This window comes from Arachis stenosperma, chromosome 4 (genome assembly GCF_014773155.1).
Source record: "Arachis stenosperma cultivar V10309 chromosome 4, arast.V10309.gnm1.PFL2, whole genome shotgun sequence".
NCBI lineage: Eukaryota > Viridiplantae > Streptophyta > Magnoliopsida > Fabales > Fabaceae > Arachis > Arachis stenosperma.
Window position 1 is genome coordinate 63,792,632 of NC_080380.1, and position 16,362 is coordinate 63,808,993.

General features: G+C 39.4%; 1 non-coding gene across 1 annotated transcript; it reads right to left on the reverse strand.

Moving 5' to 3' along the window:
• Positions 1-10,091: 10,091 nt before the first annotated feature.
• Positions 10,092-10,199, reverse strand: LOC130977336 (small nucleolar RNA R71). Its single transcript, XR_009085032.1, has one exon. It is a non-coding gene; the product is annotated as a small nucleolar RNA R71 (small nucleolar RNA).
• Between the last annotated feature and the right edge of the window lie 6,163 nt (positions 10,200-16,362).

Below are 16,362 nucleotides of genomic sequence, written 5' to 3' on the forward strand. Positions count from 1 at the left end.
CTGTAACTCTTAGTCAGGATATAATATCAATAATGATTCTTAGTTTTAATTGTAAAAAGTGAAAGGGCGTAAAATAAATAATTGTTATGCAGTAATGGATAATATGTTGGTGTTTTGGAGATGCTTTGTCTTCTGAATTCCTGTAACATAATGCTTTCTCACTTTCAAACATGCAAGGCTCCTTCCATGGCAAGCTGTATGTTGGGGGTCACCGTTGTCAATGGCTACTTCCCATCCTCTCAGTGAAAATGGTCCAAATGCTCTGTTATAGCACGGCTAATCATCTGTTGGTTCTCGATCATGTCGGAATAGGATCCATTGATCTTTTTGCGTCTGTCACTACGACCAACACTCGCGAGTTTGAAGCTCGTCACAGTCATCCAATCCTTGAATCCTACTTGGAATACCACAGATAAGGTTTAGACCTTTCGGATACTTAAGGATGCCGCAAATGGATTCTAGCTTATACTACGAAGATTCTGATTAAGGAATCTAAGAGATACTCATTCAATCTAATGTAGAACGGAGGTGATTGTCAGGCACATGTTTATGGATTGAGGAAGTGATGAGTGTCACGGATCATCACCTTCTTCATAGTGAAGCACGAATGAACATCTTAGATATAAACAAGCGTGTTTGAATGGAAAACAGAAACAATTGCATTAATTCATCGAGACGCTGCAGAGCTCCTCACCCCCAACAATGGAGTTTAGAGACTCATGCCGTCAAAAAGTACAAAGTTCGAATTTAAAAATGTCATGAGATACAAAATAAATCTTTAAAAGTTGTTTAAATACTAAACTAGTAACCTAGGTTTACAGAAAATGAGTAAACTAAGATGGATAGTGCAGAAATCCACTTTTGGGGCCCACTTGGTGTGTGCTGGGGCTGAGACTTAAGCTTCTCACGTGTCTGGGCTGTTTCTGGAGTTGAACATCAGGTTGTAACCTGTTTCTGGCGTTGAACTCCAACCTGCAACCTGTTTCTGGCGCTGAATGCCAAACTACAACATGGAACTGGCGTTGAACGCCAGTTTACGTCTTCTATCTTCACGCAAAGTGTGGACTATTATATACTTCCGGAAAGCCCTGATGTCCACTTTCCAACCCAATTGAGAGCGCGCCAATTGGACTCCTGTAGCTCGAAAAAATCCATCCCGAGTGCAGGGAGGTCAGAATCCAATAGCATCAGCAGTCCTTTGTCAGCCTAAATCAGATTTTTGCTCAGCTCCCTCAATTTCAGCCAGAAAATACCTGAAATTACAGAAAAACACACAAACTCATAGTAAAGTCCAAAAATATGAATTTTGCCTAAAAACTAATAAAATTACACTAAAAACTAACCAAAACATACTAAAATCTACATGAAATTACCCCCAAAAAGCGTATAAAATATCCGCTCATCAAATATCCACTGCAAGCAACCTTTGTCTTGCAGGGTAACCACTACAAGCATCCTTTGTCTTGCAGGGCGGCACTTATTAGCCGATATACGCCCAACACACTCACTGTAAGCAACCTCTGTCTTATAGGAGCACAACACTCACTGTAAGCAACCTCTGTCTTACAGGAGCAACAACACACTCACTGCAAGCAACTTCTGTCTTACAGGTGCACACTAATCTCGATACCTCTGTTTGCAACCTCTGTCTTACAGCAAAGCATTATAGCAAGGTATCCCAGGAAAGCATTCTGAGTGGTCGTATCACCATCTATCTGACTGCCTTTCTACAGCAGAAATCATTCTCATTATCATCATTCATTAATATTCTCATTATTCATTATCACTTTCACATTCTCATGCAGTACATCTTTCTTTCTCTGTTCAATCATACTACACAAACTTTACAGCTTTTACTTTTACAACATCTTAACTCAAACCATTTTTCTTTATCACATTACTCTTTTCTCTTTGTCTTTTTACTTTGCTCTGATTACTCTTTTCTCTGTATCCCTTTATTCTTCTCTGGTTACTCTGTTCTCTGTGTTTCTTTACTCTGCTCTGATTTCTCTACTTAACATATGTATTTAAAGTTTAAGTAAATTTCGGTATGAATAGTTAGTCTGTCCCAAGTATAGGTTCATTAAGTATATACTGAAACAATTTAACTTTTCATATAATACCTAACCCTAGCCATAACTCAAGGACTAAGTATGTTGCCTTAGTTCGTTCACTAATCTCTGTCTGTTTTTCTATCATTAAAACTTTACAGACTTTTCTTTGGTTTTTATCTTTTCTTTAACTTTTTATATTTTATCTTTGCCTCAATAATATGTTATTACCAATCCCTAAGTGTTTTATTAAGGTAAATATGAGATTCTGCGCTTAAAGTTGTCTTTCTAAAGCTTTTACAGAATATTGCCTTTTTCGCATTATTTTATTATTTTTATTAAAATATTATTTTTAATTAAATATTATTATTTAATATTTTATTATTATTTATTATTTTATCCTTAAATTTTCGAAAATTACCCCACTTTAACTTTTAACCTTTAAAATTCACTTTTTACCATCCGTAACTTTTAATATTTGTACTTTAACCACCCTAAATTTCAGAAATTACCAAATAACCCCTCAAACTCCAAAATATTTTCTTCCTTGCCCTTTCTAAGATCTAAAAGGTGTTCTTCAATGTTCTTCATCACATCAAATTATTCTTCGTGTTCTTCATAAATTCTTCATATTCTTTCTCTATTTTCACCCGTCTTTCAGTCTTTTCAGCAACCAAATTTTACCATAATTCATAATAAATTAGAAGCCACCAAAACCCCATCTATTCTATTTGATTTTAACAAAAATTGAACCCCAATTTAAGGGTTAGGGTTTCGTTTTCCAGCAGCCACAAGAACACAAGTTCATAGCTTGAATTTCATCAAATTTCATCAAAATTTCACCAAATTTTCAACAACAATTACTCATATAAACAATCAATTTCAAGCACAGCCAAACCATATCATAATCACACAACTCAAACACAATCAATCAAGATTAAATTCGCCAAACCCTACCTGGTTTTGCTGCTCTTAATTTGGTTATACTTTCAGGTGGTCCTTAAGCACTTTTTCCTCCTAAATCACATCAAGAACAACTTTAAATCCACAAACCCTCAACTTAGAAAATATCTCTCAGAACATTAGAAAGGGATATCTCACCTTAGACTTGCTGGAAATTAACGTTTCTTGGCCCTCAAGTCAGGTTAAGCATGATTCCTCAGGAAGAATATCAAGAAAACACATGTTTAAGCATGTTTCCTTGAAAACCGAATTGAAAGGGGAAAGAAACAGCCATCTCACCTTATTTCCATCCTTGATAAGTTACATGGTTATGTAGAGGAAGATGAGAGGATCATTTTGGTGAAATCGGAGTTTTGATTTGAGTTTTAGTTCAGAAGAAATCAAGCTTTGAAGATTTGGAACTAAGAACTTTTCTCTCTTTTTCTCTCTTGGAAATTTCGGCCAAAGGGAGTAAATGACAAGCCTTGGAGTGTCTTGGGGGTGTAAGGTGAGTTGTGATTGGTTGGCTTGGAGGTGGGTTAAAATAATATTAAAATATCTCAGGTGTATAACTACTAAAACTAGGTGTATCGGAACACTTGTAAAAACATCTCTAAAAATTATTTTCTGAGGTACTAGCATAAATGACACTAGTAACAAATTTATTATGATAATAAAATATGTATAATGAGGCCTTAGCTTTGCTTAAGTCATCAGAGAGTGCCGGTGCTAAGCTACACTAGTAAATTGTGAACTCGGTTAAATCGATTTTTTTCGTTTTCAACTAAAACAGACCAAGTAACCATATAATATCATTCAAGCATCTTCTAATACTAATGTAATGACAATATTATACTATTATCTCTCTTCTCTCATGAATCTTGTTCGGTTCATCAAACTGAGACTATTTACGAAAGCTAGAATCAAAACTCCTGACTGATACGGTTCAAAAACTAGGTTCTTCGTGATTGCGTTGTCGGGCTTATCTCCACTAAGGTCCTGAGTTAAAGATAATATAATGACAATGAGGATTGAGATGCTTGATGATATAGCAGAAGTTCTCCCCTTAATGATCTTCCAGAGAAATTTGTACTTTCAGAAAACATCTCGCGTACTCGAAATCGGGGTTGTTACACAGAAGACTACTTAGAGTGGAATCCTCTTTGCAGAACAGTCATCAGCAAACTACGGAAGGGTACTCATGCTTCCATCTGAAGGGGGAAGGGAGAGAAAAGGGGTAAGAAATGGGGAGTTCTTAGTTGGGCCATGGTTATTAGTTATGTTCATTAATTCCGTGTTGTTTAGCAGATAAATAGCAGAATACCGAGAAACAGTAGATAGAAGAAACAGATAAATAGAGAAAATAGAGAAAAAAAAGCAAAACACAAACAAAAGAATACAAGAAAACAAAACACAGACACAGAGAATAGAATGATAACAAAGAAGGCATACATTCAAACAACAATAATAACAGAGGAAATGCGCAACCAAATAGGATGCATGTCTAGCCCTAGTGCAGGTAATGAGCTCATCTGTCGGTTACATACCCGCTCCCGACGTTACCCAGCAACCTCTATCTAGATAAGGCTTTCCTGTTGGCAATATCCACTGCAAGCAACCTTTGTCTTGCAGGGTAACCACTACAAGCAACCTTTGTCTTGCAGGGCGGCACTTATTAGCCGATATATGCCCAACACACTCACTGTAAGCATCCTCTGTCTTACAGGAGCACAACACACTCACTGTAAGCAACCTCTGTCTTACAGGAGCAACAACATACTCAACGCAAGCAACCTCTGTCTTACAGGAGCACATTAATCTCGATACCTCTGTAAGCAACCTCTATCTTACAACAAAGCATTATAGCAAGGTATCCCAGGAAGGCATTCTCAGTGGTCGTACCACCATCTATCTGACTCCCTCTCTGCAGCAGATTCTTACATAATCATTCTCATTATCATCATTCATTAACATTTCTCATTATTCATCATCACTTTCACATTCTTATGCATTTCCTCTTTCTTTCTCTATTCAATCATGCTATACAAACTCTACAGCTTTTACTTTTACAACATCTTAAGTCAAACCATTTCTCTTTATCACATTACTCTTTTCTCTTTGTCTTTTTACTTTGCTCTGATTACTCTTTTTTCTGTATCCCTTTATTCTTCTCTGGTTACTCCGTTCTTTGTGTTTCTTTACTCTGCTCTGATTTTTCTGCTTAACATATGTATTTAAAGCTTATGTAAATTTCGGTATGAATAGTTAATATGTTCCAAGTATAGGTTCATTAAGTCTATATTGAAATAGTTTAACTTTTCATATTGTACCTACCCCTAGTTGGAACTCAAGAACAAACTATGTTGCCCTAGTTTGTTCACTAATCTCTTCAATACTAAATAATCTCTACTTTAACCACCCTAAGTTTTAAAAAATACTAAATAACCCCTCAAACACTAAAATAATTAAAACCTTGCCCTTTTTAATATCTAAAAAGGTGCTCTTCAATGTTCTTCATCACACTCAAAGTGTTTTTCGTGTTCTTCATAAATTCTTCAGATTCCTTCTCTGTTTTTACCCGTTTTTTAGTCTTTTTAGCAACCGATTTTTATCATAATTCATAATAAATTCCCAGCCACGAAAACCCCATCTTTTTCACATGATTTTAACTCAAATTGAACCCTAATTTAAAGCTTAGGGTTCAAAATTCCAGCAACCACAAGAACATGTATTCATAGCTTGAATATCATCAAATTTCATCAAATTTTCACCAAAATTTCATCAAGAATCACTCATATAAAAAATCAATTTCAAGCACAGCCAAACCATATCATAATCACACAACTCAAGCACAATCAATCAAGATTAACTTCGTAAAACCTACCTGGTTTTGCTGCTCCTAATTCGGTTAGACTTTCAGGTGGTCCTAAAGCACTTTTTCCTCCTAAATCACATCAAGAACAACTTTAAATCCAAAAATCCTCAACTAACCAAATCTAACTCAGCATGTTAGGAAGTGATTTCTAACTTTAGACTTGCTGTAAATTCACGTTTCTTGGCCCTCAAGTCAAGTTAAGCATGATTCCTAAGGAAAAACATCAATAAAACACATGTTTTGCATGGTTTTCCTTGAAAACCGAATTGAAGAGGGAGGGAGACAGCCATCACCTTATTTCCAGCCTTGATATGTTATATGATTGATGAGCGGATAATTTGTACGCTTTTTGGCATTGTTTTTAGTATGTTTTTAGTATGATCTAGTTAGTTTTTAGTATATTTTTATTAGTTTTTAGTTAAAATTCACTTTTCTGGACTTTACTATGAGTTTGTGTGTTTTTCTGTGATTTCAGATATTTTCTGGCTGAAATTGAGGGACCTGAGCAAAAATCTGATTCAGAGACTGAAAAGGACTGCAGATGCTGTTGGATTCTGACTTCCCTGCACTCGAAGTGGATTTTCTGGAGCTACAGAAGCCCAATTGGCGCGCTCTCAACGGCGTTGGAAAGTAGACATCCTGGGCTTTCCAGCAATATATGATAGTCCATACTTTGCCCAAGATTTGATGGCCCAAACCGGCGTTCAAAGTCACCTACAGAAATCCCAGCGTTAAACGCCAGAACTGGCACCTAAATGGGAGTTAAACGCCCAAACTGGCATAAAAGCTGGCGTTTAACTCCAAGGAGAGTCTCTACACGAAAATGCTTCATTGCTCAGCCCAAGCACACACCAAGTGGGCCCGGAAGTGGATTTTTATGTCATTTACTCATCTTTGTACACCTTAGGCTACTAGTTTTCTATAAGTAGGACCTTTTACTATTGTATTAGACACACATCTTGGTAGCTATCTTTGAGTATCATGCTATCTTAGATCATTGGGAGGCTGGCCATTCGGCCATGCCTAGACCTTGTTCTTATGTATTTTCAACGGTGGAGTTTCTACACACCATAGATTAAGGTATGGAGCTCTGCTGTACCTCGAGTATTAATGCAATTACTATTGTTCTTCTATTCAATTCCGCTTGTTCTTTGTCCAAGATATCACTTGTTCTTCAACTTGATGAATGTGATGATCCGTGACACTCATCATCGTTCTCACCCATGAATAAAGTGACTGACAACCACTTTGTTCTACAAAGCAACAAGGCCCTAGTGAATATCTCTTGGATTCCTGATTGCACGATGCATGGTTGATCGCCTGACAACCGAGTGCTCGTCTGACAAATGAGCCAGCCATTCCGTGAGATCAGAGTCTTCGTGGTATAGGCAAGAACTGATGGCGGCATTCAAGAGAATCCGGAAGGTCTAACCTTGTCTGTGGTGTTCTGAGTAGGATTCAATGATTGAATGACTGTGACGTGCTTCAAACTCCTAGCAGGCGGGGCGTTAGTGACAGACGCAAAAGAATCGATGGATTCTATTCCGGCCTGAACGAGAACCGACAGCTGATTAGCCATATGCTGTGACAGAGCATGGGAACATTTTCACTGAGAGGATGGGAGGTAGCCACTGACAACGGTGAAACCCTACACGAGCTTGCCATGGAAAGGAGTAAGAAGGATTGGATGAAGACTGTAGGAAAGCAGAGAGACGGAAGGGAAGGCATCTTCATACACTTATCTGAAGCTCTCACCAATGATATACATAAGTATCTCTATCTTTATCTTTGTGTTTTATTCATTCATCATCTATACCCATTGAGTCTGCCTAACTAAGATTTACAAGGTGACCATAGCTTGCTTCATACCAACAATCTCCGTGGGATCGACCCTTACTCGCGTAAGGTATTACTTGGACGACCCAGTGCACTTGCTGGTTAGTTGTGCAAAGTTGTGTTTATGCCATGGTATTGAGCACCAAGTCTTTGGGGCCATTACTAGGGATTATTTGAGTTGTGAAAAGTAGTGATCACAATTTCGCACACCATGTTTTTGGCGCCGTTGCCGGGGATTGTTTTGAGTATGGACAACTGACGGTTCATCTTGTTGCTTAGATTAGGTATTTTTTTTTTCGAAATTCTTGAAGATGAATTCTAGAGTTTCATGATGATTTGTTGAAATCTGGCTGGCTGTGAAGCCATGTCTAATTTCATTGGACCGAGGTTTCAACTTATCATCACAAGAGCTTGTTGATTTTCATCAATCTTGCTTTTGGAGCAGTGATTTGCTAAGGCTTGGCTGGCCTTTGGCCATGTCTAGTGTTTTGGACCGAAGCTTTCATCGAAAGCTTGGCTGGCTGTGAAGCCATGTCTAATTCCTGGACCGGAGTCTTAGACTAGCATTGCACTGATTCCTGGAATTCTCATTAAGAATTTTGATATCTTTTTCCACTTAATTTTCGAAAAAACACAAAAAAATTTCAAAAAATCATAAAATCCAAAAATTTCTTGTTTAAGTCTAGTGTCTCATCTTAAGTTTGGTGTCAATTGCATGCATTCATTCATGTGTCTTAAGGATCTTCAAATAATTCTTGATGATTTTCGTGCTCTAATCTTTGAATTCTCTTGACTTGAGTGTTTTTATGTGTCTCATATGCATTCTCATTAGTGTCAGTAGTATACAAACTGCTAAGTTTGGTGTCTTGCATGCATTGTTGTTTGATTCTTGTTGCATTTTGATTTTTCCTTATTATTAAAAATCCAAAAATATTTTTTATTTGTGTCTTCTCAAGTCAATAATACAGAGAATTGAAGGTTCAGAACATACTGCAGAGGAATTGCACAGAAAAAGCTGGGCGTTCAAAACGCCCAGTGAAGAAGGACAGACTGGCGTTTAAACGCCAGCCAGGGTACCTGGTTGGGCGTTTAACGCCCAAAAGGGTATAGTTTTGGGCGTTAAACGCCAGAATGTGCACCATTCTGGGCGTTTAACGCCAGGATGGCACAAGGGGGAGGATTTTTGTTTTCAAATCAATTTTTTTAGTTTTTCAAAATCAAATCTTTTTCAAATCATATCTTTTCAATCAAATGTTTTCAAAATCAATTTCTTTCCTTTTTCAAAGATACTTGCCAACAATTAATAATTTGATTGAACATTTCAAGTATGTTGCCTTTTCTGTTGAGAGAGGTTTTAATGTTTGAATCATACCTTTTCTTGTTAGGCAAGTCATTAATTTTAAAATCAAATCTTTTTAAAATTGTTTTCAAATCATATTTTCTCAATCACATTTTTTTTTTAAACCATAACTTTTCAATCATATCTTCTTAACCACATCTTTTTCAAAACAATTTTCAATCAAATCTTTTTGATTTCTGATTTCAAAATCTTTTTCAAAAAACACTTGATTACTTTCTCACTCTTATTTTCGAAAATTAATTAGTGTTTTTCAAAATGTTTTCAAAATTCTTTTAAATAATTTTCGAAAATCACCTTCCCTCCTCTCACATCCTTCTATTTATGGACTAACACTACTCCTTAATGCGAAATTTGAACTCATTCTTCTCTGATAAGTTCGAATTTTCTACTTCTGTCTTCTACTCTTCTTTTCCTCTGACACCTAAAGGAATCTCTATACTGAGACATAGAGGATTCCATATTTCCTTGTTCTCTTCTCTTTCATATGAGCAGGAACAAAGACAAAGGCATTCTTGTTGAAGCTGACCCTGAACCTGAAAGGACCTTGAAGCGAAAACTAAAAGAAGCTAAGGCACAACTCTCTGTTGAGGACCTGACCGAATTCTTCAAAGAAGAAGAAGCCATGGCAGCCGAAAACAACAACAATGCCAACAATGCAAGGAAGGTGCTGGGTGACTTTACTGCACCTACTCCCGACTTCTATGGGAGAAGCATCTCTATCCCTGCCATTGGAGCAAACAACTTTGAGCTTAAGCCTCAATTAGTTTCTCTAATGCAACAGAATTGCAAGTTCCATGGATTTCCATTGGAAGACCCTCATCAGTTCTTAGCTGAATTCTTGCAAATCTGTGACATTGTCAAGACTAATGGGGTAGACCCTGAAGTCTATAGACTTATGCTATTCCCTTTTGCTGTAAGAGACAGAGCTAGAACATGGTTGGACTCACAACCTAAAGAAAGCCTGGACTCATGGGAAAAGCTAGTCAATGCCTTCTTGGCAAAGTTCTTTCCACCTCAAAAATTGAGTAAGCTTAGAGTGGAAGTCCAAACCTTTAGATAGAAGGATGGAGAATCCCTCTATGAAGCTTGGGAAAGATACAAGCAATTAATCAGAAAATGTCCCTCTGACATGCTTTCTGAATGGAGCATCATAGGTATTTTCTATGATGGTGTCTCTGAACTATCCAAGATGTCTTTGGATAGCTCTGCTGGAGGATCTCTTCATCTGAAGAAGACGCCTACAGAAGCTCAAGAGCTCATTGAAATGGTTGCAAATAACCAATTCATGTACACTTCTGAAAGAAATCCTGTGAATAATGGGACTAGTCAGAAGAAAGGAGTTCTTGAGATTGATGCTCTGAATGCCATATTGGCTCAGAACAAAATATTGACTCAACAAGTCAATTTAATTTCTCAAAGTCTGTCTGGAATGCAAAATGCACCAAGCAGTACTAAGGATGCTTCATCTGAAGAAGAAGCCTATGATCCTGAGAACCCTTCAATGGAAGAGGTGAATTACCTAGGAGAACCCTATGGAAACACCTATAATTCTTCATGGAGAAATCACCCAAATTTCTCATGGAAGAATCAAGAGAGACCTCAACAAGGTTTCAACAACAATAATGGTGGAAGAAACAGGTTTAGCAATGGCAAGCCTTTTCCATCATCTTCTCAGCAACAGACAGAGAATTCTAAGCAGAACCCCTCTGACTTAGCAACCATGGTCTCTGATCTAATTAAAACCACTCAAAGTTTCATGACTGAAACAAGATCCTCCATTAGGAATTTGGAGGCACAAGTGGGACAACTGAGCAAGAAAGTTACTGAACTCCCTCCAAGTACTCTTCCAAGCAACACAGAAGAAAATCCAAAAGGAGAGTGCAAGGCCATCAACATGGCCGAATTTGGAGAGGGAGGAGAGGCAGTGAACGCCACTGAGGAAGACTTCAATGGGCGTGCACTGACCTTCAATGAGTTCCCTAATGAGGAACCATGGGAATCTGAGGCTCAAAATGAGACCATAGAGATTCCATTGGACTTACTTCTGCCTTTCATGAGCTCTGATGAGTATTCTTCCTCTGAAGAGGATGAGTATGTCACTGAAGAGCAAGTTTCTAAATACCTTGGAGCAATCATGAAGCTAAATGACAAGTTATTTGGAAATGAGACTTGGAAGAATGAACCTCCCTTGCTCACCAAAGAACTGGATGACTTGTCTAGGCAGAAATTACCTCAAAAGAGACAAGATCCTGGGAAGTTTTCCATACCTTGTACCATAGGCACCATGACCTTCAAGAAGGCTCTGTGTGACTTAGGGTCAAGTGTAAACCTCATGCCCCTCTCTGTAATGGAGAAGCTAGGGATCTTTGAGGTACAAGCTGCAAGAATCTCACTAGAGATGGCAGACAACTCAAGAAAACAAGCTCATGGACTTGTAGAGGATGTTTTGGTGAAGATTGAAGACCATTACATCCCTGCTGATTTCATAGTCATAGAGACTGGGAAGTGCATGGATGAAAACATCATCCTTGGCAGACCCTTCCTAGCCACAGCAAAGGCTGTGATTGATGTTGATGGAGGTGAATTGATCATTCAAGTGAATGAAGAATCCTTTGTGTTTAAGGCTCAAGGATACCCCTCTGTCACCATGGAGAGGAAGCATGAAGAGCTTCTCTCAAATCAGAGTCAAGCAGAGCCCCCACAGTCAAACTCTAAGTTTGGTGTTGGGAGGCCTCAACCAAACTCTAAGTTTGGTGTTGAACCCCCACATTCAAACTCTAAGTTTGGTGTTGGGAGGTTCCAACATTGCTCTGAGTATCTGTGAGGCTCCATGAGAGCCCTCTGTCAAGCTACTGACATTAAAGAAGCGCTTGTTGGGAGGCAACCCAATATTATACTTTATATATTTTCCTTTGTTATTTTATTTTATTTTGTAGGTTGATGATCATAAGAAGTCACAAAATCAATTGAAAAAGCAAAAACAGAATGAAAAACAGGAAGAAAAACAGCACACCCTGGAGGAAGATGTTGCTGGTGTTTAAACGCCAGTGAGGTTAGCAGTTGGGCGTTTAACGCCCAGTCTGGCACCATTCTGGGCGTTTAACGCCAGAAAGAGGCACCAGACTGGCATTAAACGCCAGAAAAGGGCAAGAACCTGGCGTTAAACACCAGGAATGGGCACCAGCCCGGCGTTTAACGCCAGAAATGGCTCAAAACGTGATTTTGAATGCCATTTGGTGCAGGGATGACTTTTCCTTGACACCACAGGATCTGTGGACCCCACTGGATCCCCACCAACCCCACCACTCTCTCTCCCTTCTTCACCCATTCACCAATCACCTCAACACCTCTTCCCCAAAAACCCTTCACCTATCAAATCCCATCTTTCTCTTCACCACTCACATCCATCCTTCATAAAACCCCACCTACCTCACCATTCAAATTCAAACCACTTTCCCCCCCAAACCCACCCATACATGACCGAACCATACCCCCCCTTTTCCTATATATACCCTTCTTCACCCCTTCATTTTCACACAACTTGAACACCACTTCTCCCCCTCTTTGGCCGAACATAAAGCCATTCCCTTCTTCCTCATTTCTTTTTCTTCTACTCTCTTCTTTCTTCTTTTGCTCGAGGACGAGCAAACATTTTAAGTTTGGTGTGGTAAAAGCGTTGCTTTTTCGTTTTTCCATAACCATTTATGGCATCCAAGGCCGGAGAAACCTCTAGAAAGAGGAAAGGGAAGGCAAAAGCTTCCACCTCCGAGTCATGGGAGATGGATAGATTCATCTCAAGGGTGCATCAAGACCACTTCTACGAAGTTGTGGCCTTGAAGAAAGTGATCCCCGAGATCCCTTTTTCACTCAAAAAGGGTGAATATCCGGAGATCCGCCATGAGATCCGAAGAAGAGGTTGGGAAGTGCTTACCAACCCCATTCAACAAGTCGGAATCATGATGGTTCAAGAGTTCTATGCCAATGCATGGATCACTAAGAACCATGATCAAAGTGTGAATCCGGATCCAAAGAATTATCTTACTATGGTTCGGGGAAAATACTTGGATTTTAGTCCGGAAAATGTAAGGTTGGCATTCAACTTGCCTATGATGCAAGGAGATGAACATCCTTACACAAGAAGGGTCAACTTTGATCAAAGGTTGGACCAAGTCCTCACTGACATTTGTGAAGAGGGCACCCAATGGAAGAGAGATTCAAGAGGGAAGCCGGTTCAATTGAGAAGGCATGACCTCAAGCCCGTGGCTAGAGGATGGTTGGAGTTTATCCAACGCTCAATCATTCCCACTAGCAACCGGTCCGAAGTTACTTTAGACCGGGCCATCATGATTCATAGCATCATGATTGGAGAAGAAGTGGAAGTTCATGAGGTTATAGCCCAAGAACTCTATAGGGTGGCGGACAAGTCCTCTACCTTAGCAAGGCTAGCCTTTCCTCACCTTATTTGTCACCTCTGTTATTCAGTGGGAGTTGACATAGAGGGAGACATCCCCATTGATGAGGACAAGCCCATCACTAAGAAAAGGATGGAGCACACAAGAGACCCCTCTCATCATGAGATCCCTGAGATACCTCAAGGGATGCACTTTCCTCCACAAGACTATTGGGAGCAACTGAACACCTCCCTAGGAGAATTGAGTTCCAACATGGGACAACTAAGGGTGGAGCACCAAGAACATTCCATCCTCCTCCATGAAATTAGAGAAGATCAAAGAATCATGAGAGAGGAGCAACAAAGATAAGGAAGAGACATTGAGGAGCTCAAGCACTCCATTAGACCTTCAAGAGGAAGAACAAGCCGCCATCACTAAGGTGGACCCGTTCTTTAATCTCCTTGTTCTTTATTTTCTTGTTTTTCAAAAAATTATGCTTTATGTTTGTCCATGTTTGTGTCTTATGATCATTAGTGTCTTAGTGTCTATGCCTTAAAGTTATGAATATCCAATGAATCCATCACCTTTCTTAAAAAAACAATGTTCTTAATTGAAAAAGAGAAGAATTGCATGAATTTTAAATTTTATAACAGTTTAATTATTTTTGATGTGGTGGCAACACTTTTGTTCTCTGAATGCATGCTTAAACAGTGCATATGTCTTTTGAATTTGTGGTTCATGAATGTTGGCTCTTGAAAGAATGATGAAAAAGGAGACATGTTACTGAGGATCTGAAAAATCATAAAAATGATTCTTGAAGCAAGAAAAAGCAGTGAATACAAAAAAAAAAGGGAAAGCAAGCGAAAAAAAAAAAAGAAAACGAAAAAGAAAAGAAAAAGAAAGAAATAAAGTTGTGATCCAAGGCAATAAGAGTGTGCTTAAGAACCCTGGACACCTCTAATTGGGGACTTTAGCAAAGCTGAGTCACAATCTGAAAAAGGTTCACCCAATTATGTGTCTGTGGCATGTATGTATCCGGTGGTAATACTGGAAGACAGAGTGCTTTGGGCCACGGCCAAGACTCATGAAGTAGCTGATGTGCGGAAAACGATCCGACACAAAACTCACCGGCAAGTGTACCGGGTCGCATCAAGTAATAATAACTCACATGAGTGAGGTCGATCCCACAGGGATTGAAGGATTGAGCAATTTTAGTTTAGTGGTTGGTTTAGTCAAGCGAATCGAGTATTGGTTGAGTGATTTGTATTTAGCAGAAAGTAAATGACAGAAAATGTAAAGGGGGAAGGGAAAATTTCAGTAAATTAAAGAACAGGAAAGTAAATTTGCAGAATCTTAAAGAACAAGAAAGTAAATGACTGAAACTTAAAGTGCAAGAAATGTAAATTGCAGTAACTTAAATGGCAAGAAATGTAAATTGCTTGAATGTAAAAGGGATTTGAGGACTGGGATTGCAGAATCTAAACAAAGAGAAAGTAAATTGCAACAATTAATCAAGTAGAAGGTGAATTGGAATAAACCAAAATTCAAACAGAAATGGGAATTAAGATGCAGCAGAGGTTCACAGAAGAACCAAAAGTAAATGGGGATCTTAGGATTTAGGAGACTAGGTAGCAGAGCCTAGATCTCAATTCCCTTCCTAGATCCAAGTTCACAAAGCAATTGACAAGAAATTGAAGAGGAAGCAGTAACGAGAATGTAAATTGATTCAATTATGCAAAAAGAAAACTAAAGAGTTCTTGAGTGGAGATTGAGACAGAATTTCCTCAATTCTTAACACCCAAGAATCAAAACAAAGAAATTAAAAAGACCCAAGCAAGAACGAGGAAGAAGAGAGATCAATTCTCCTCCCCAATTCTCTGAAATCTCAGTGAAGTCACCAAGAGAAGTTGCAGAATTCAAAGCTCAAAGAGAAATGCCAAATTCAAAAGCTAAGCAAAAGGTAAGTCAAAAAGGTCCTAATTACATCAAACTAGCTCCTATTTATACACTTTCTATTCTTGGATTTTGGGATTTGGATGGGCTTTTGATTTGGTGAAGAAATGAATTAAAATGGGGATTTAATTTGAATTTTCGGCCCATGAGAAGTTGCTCCCAGGAGGCTGCCCTGCCCTTGCGGAGGGCAGGGCAGGATTTGGAGTTTGGTGCGTTGTTGGTGCGGCGTGGTGCAGCCTTGGTGCGCAGAATGCTGCCCTGCCCGCGCCAAGGGCAGGGCAGGAAAAGTTGGTGCGCCAGAAATTGCCTTGGTGCGCTTGTTGGTGCTGCCAGAATCAAGAATTGGTGCGCCAGAAATTGCCTTGGTGCATAGGATGCTGCCCTGCCCTCGCGGAGGGCAGGGCAGAATAATATGGTGCTGCCAGGATTGAGCTGTGATGCGCGCTGGTGCTGCCAGGAGAGTGGTTTGGTGCGCCAGAAATGTCTCTTGGTGCGCCAGATCCATGCACCAACAAAATGCTGCCCTGCCCTCGCGGAGGGCAGGGCAGTGTTTCCACTTTGATGTCCCGTGTTCGAAACACGGCTGGAACACACGCTCAATTAATTTCCTTGGTTTCTTGGCACGGCACTCAACCTTAGTTCCTTGCTTCTTCCTTGTTCCGTGTTCGATTCTTGTGGCATGCATGGGTGACATTTTTCCTTTGATTTTCTTCCTTGGTGAGCCCGATACTGCCCTTGTGGAGGGCAGGGCAAGGTTCTCTTCTTCTTGGTTCCAAGGCACAATTTTGTGCTCTGCCCTTGTAGTGGGCAGGGCAGAGTTGCCTTCCTTGCTTGGTTCCCTTATGTTGCCCTCCTAGAGGGCAGTGTGCCCTTGTGGAGGGCAATGTTTGCCTCCCCCATTGCATGCGGCACACTTCCTCTTGCTTTGACCACACTTTCCTTTCCTTGGGCTAC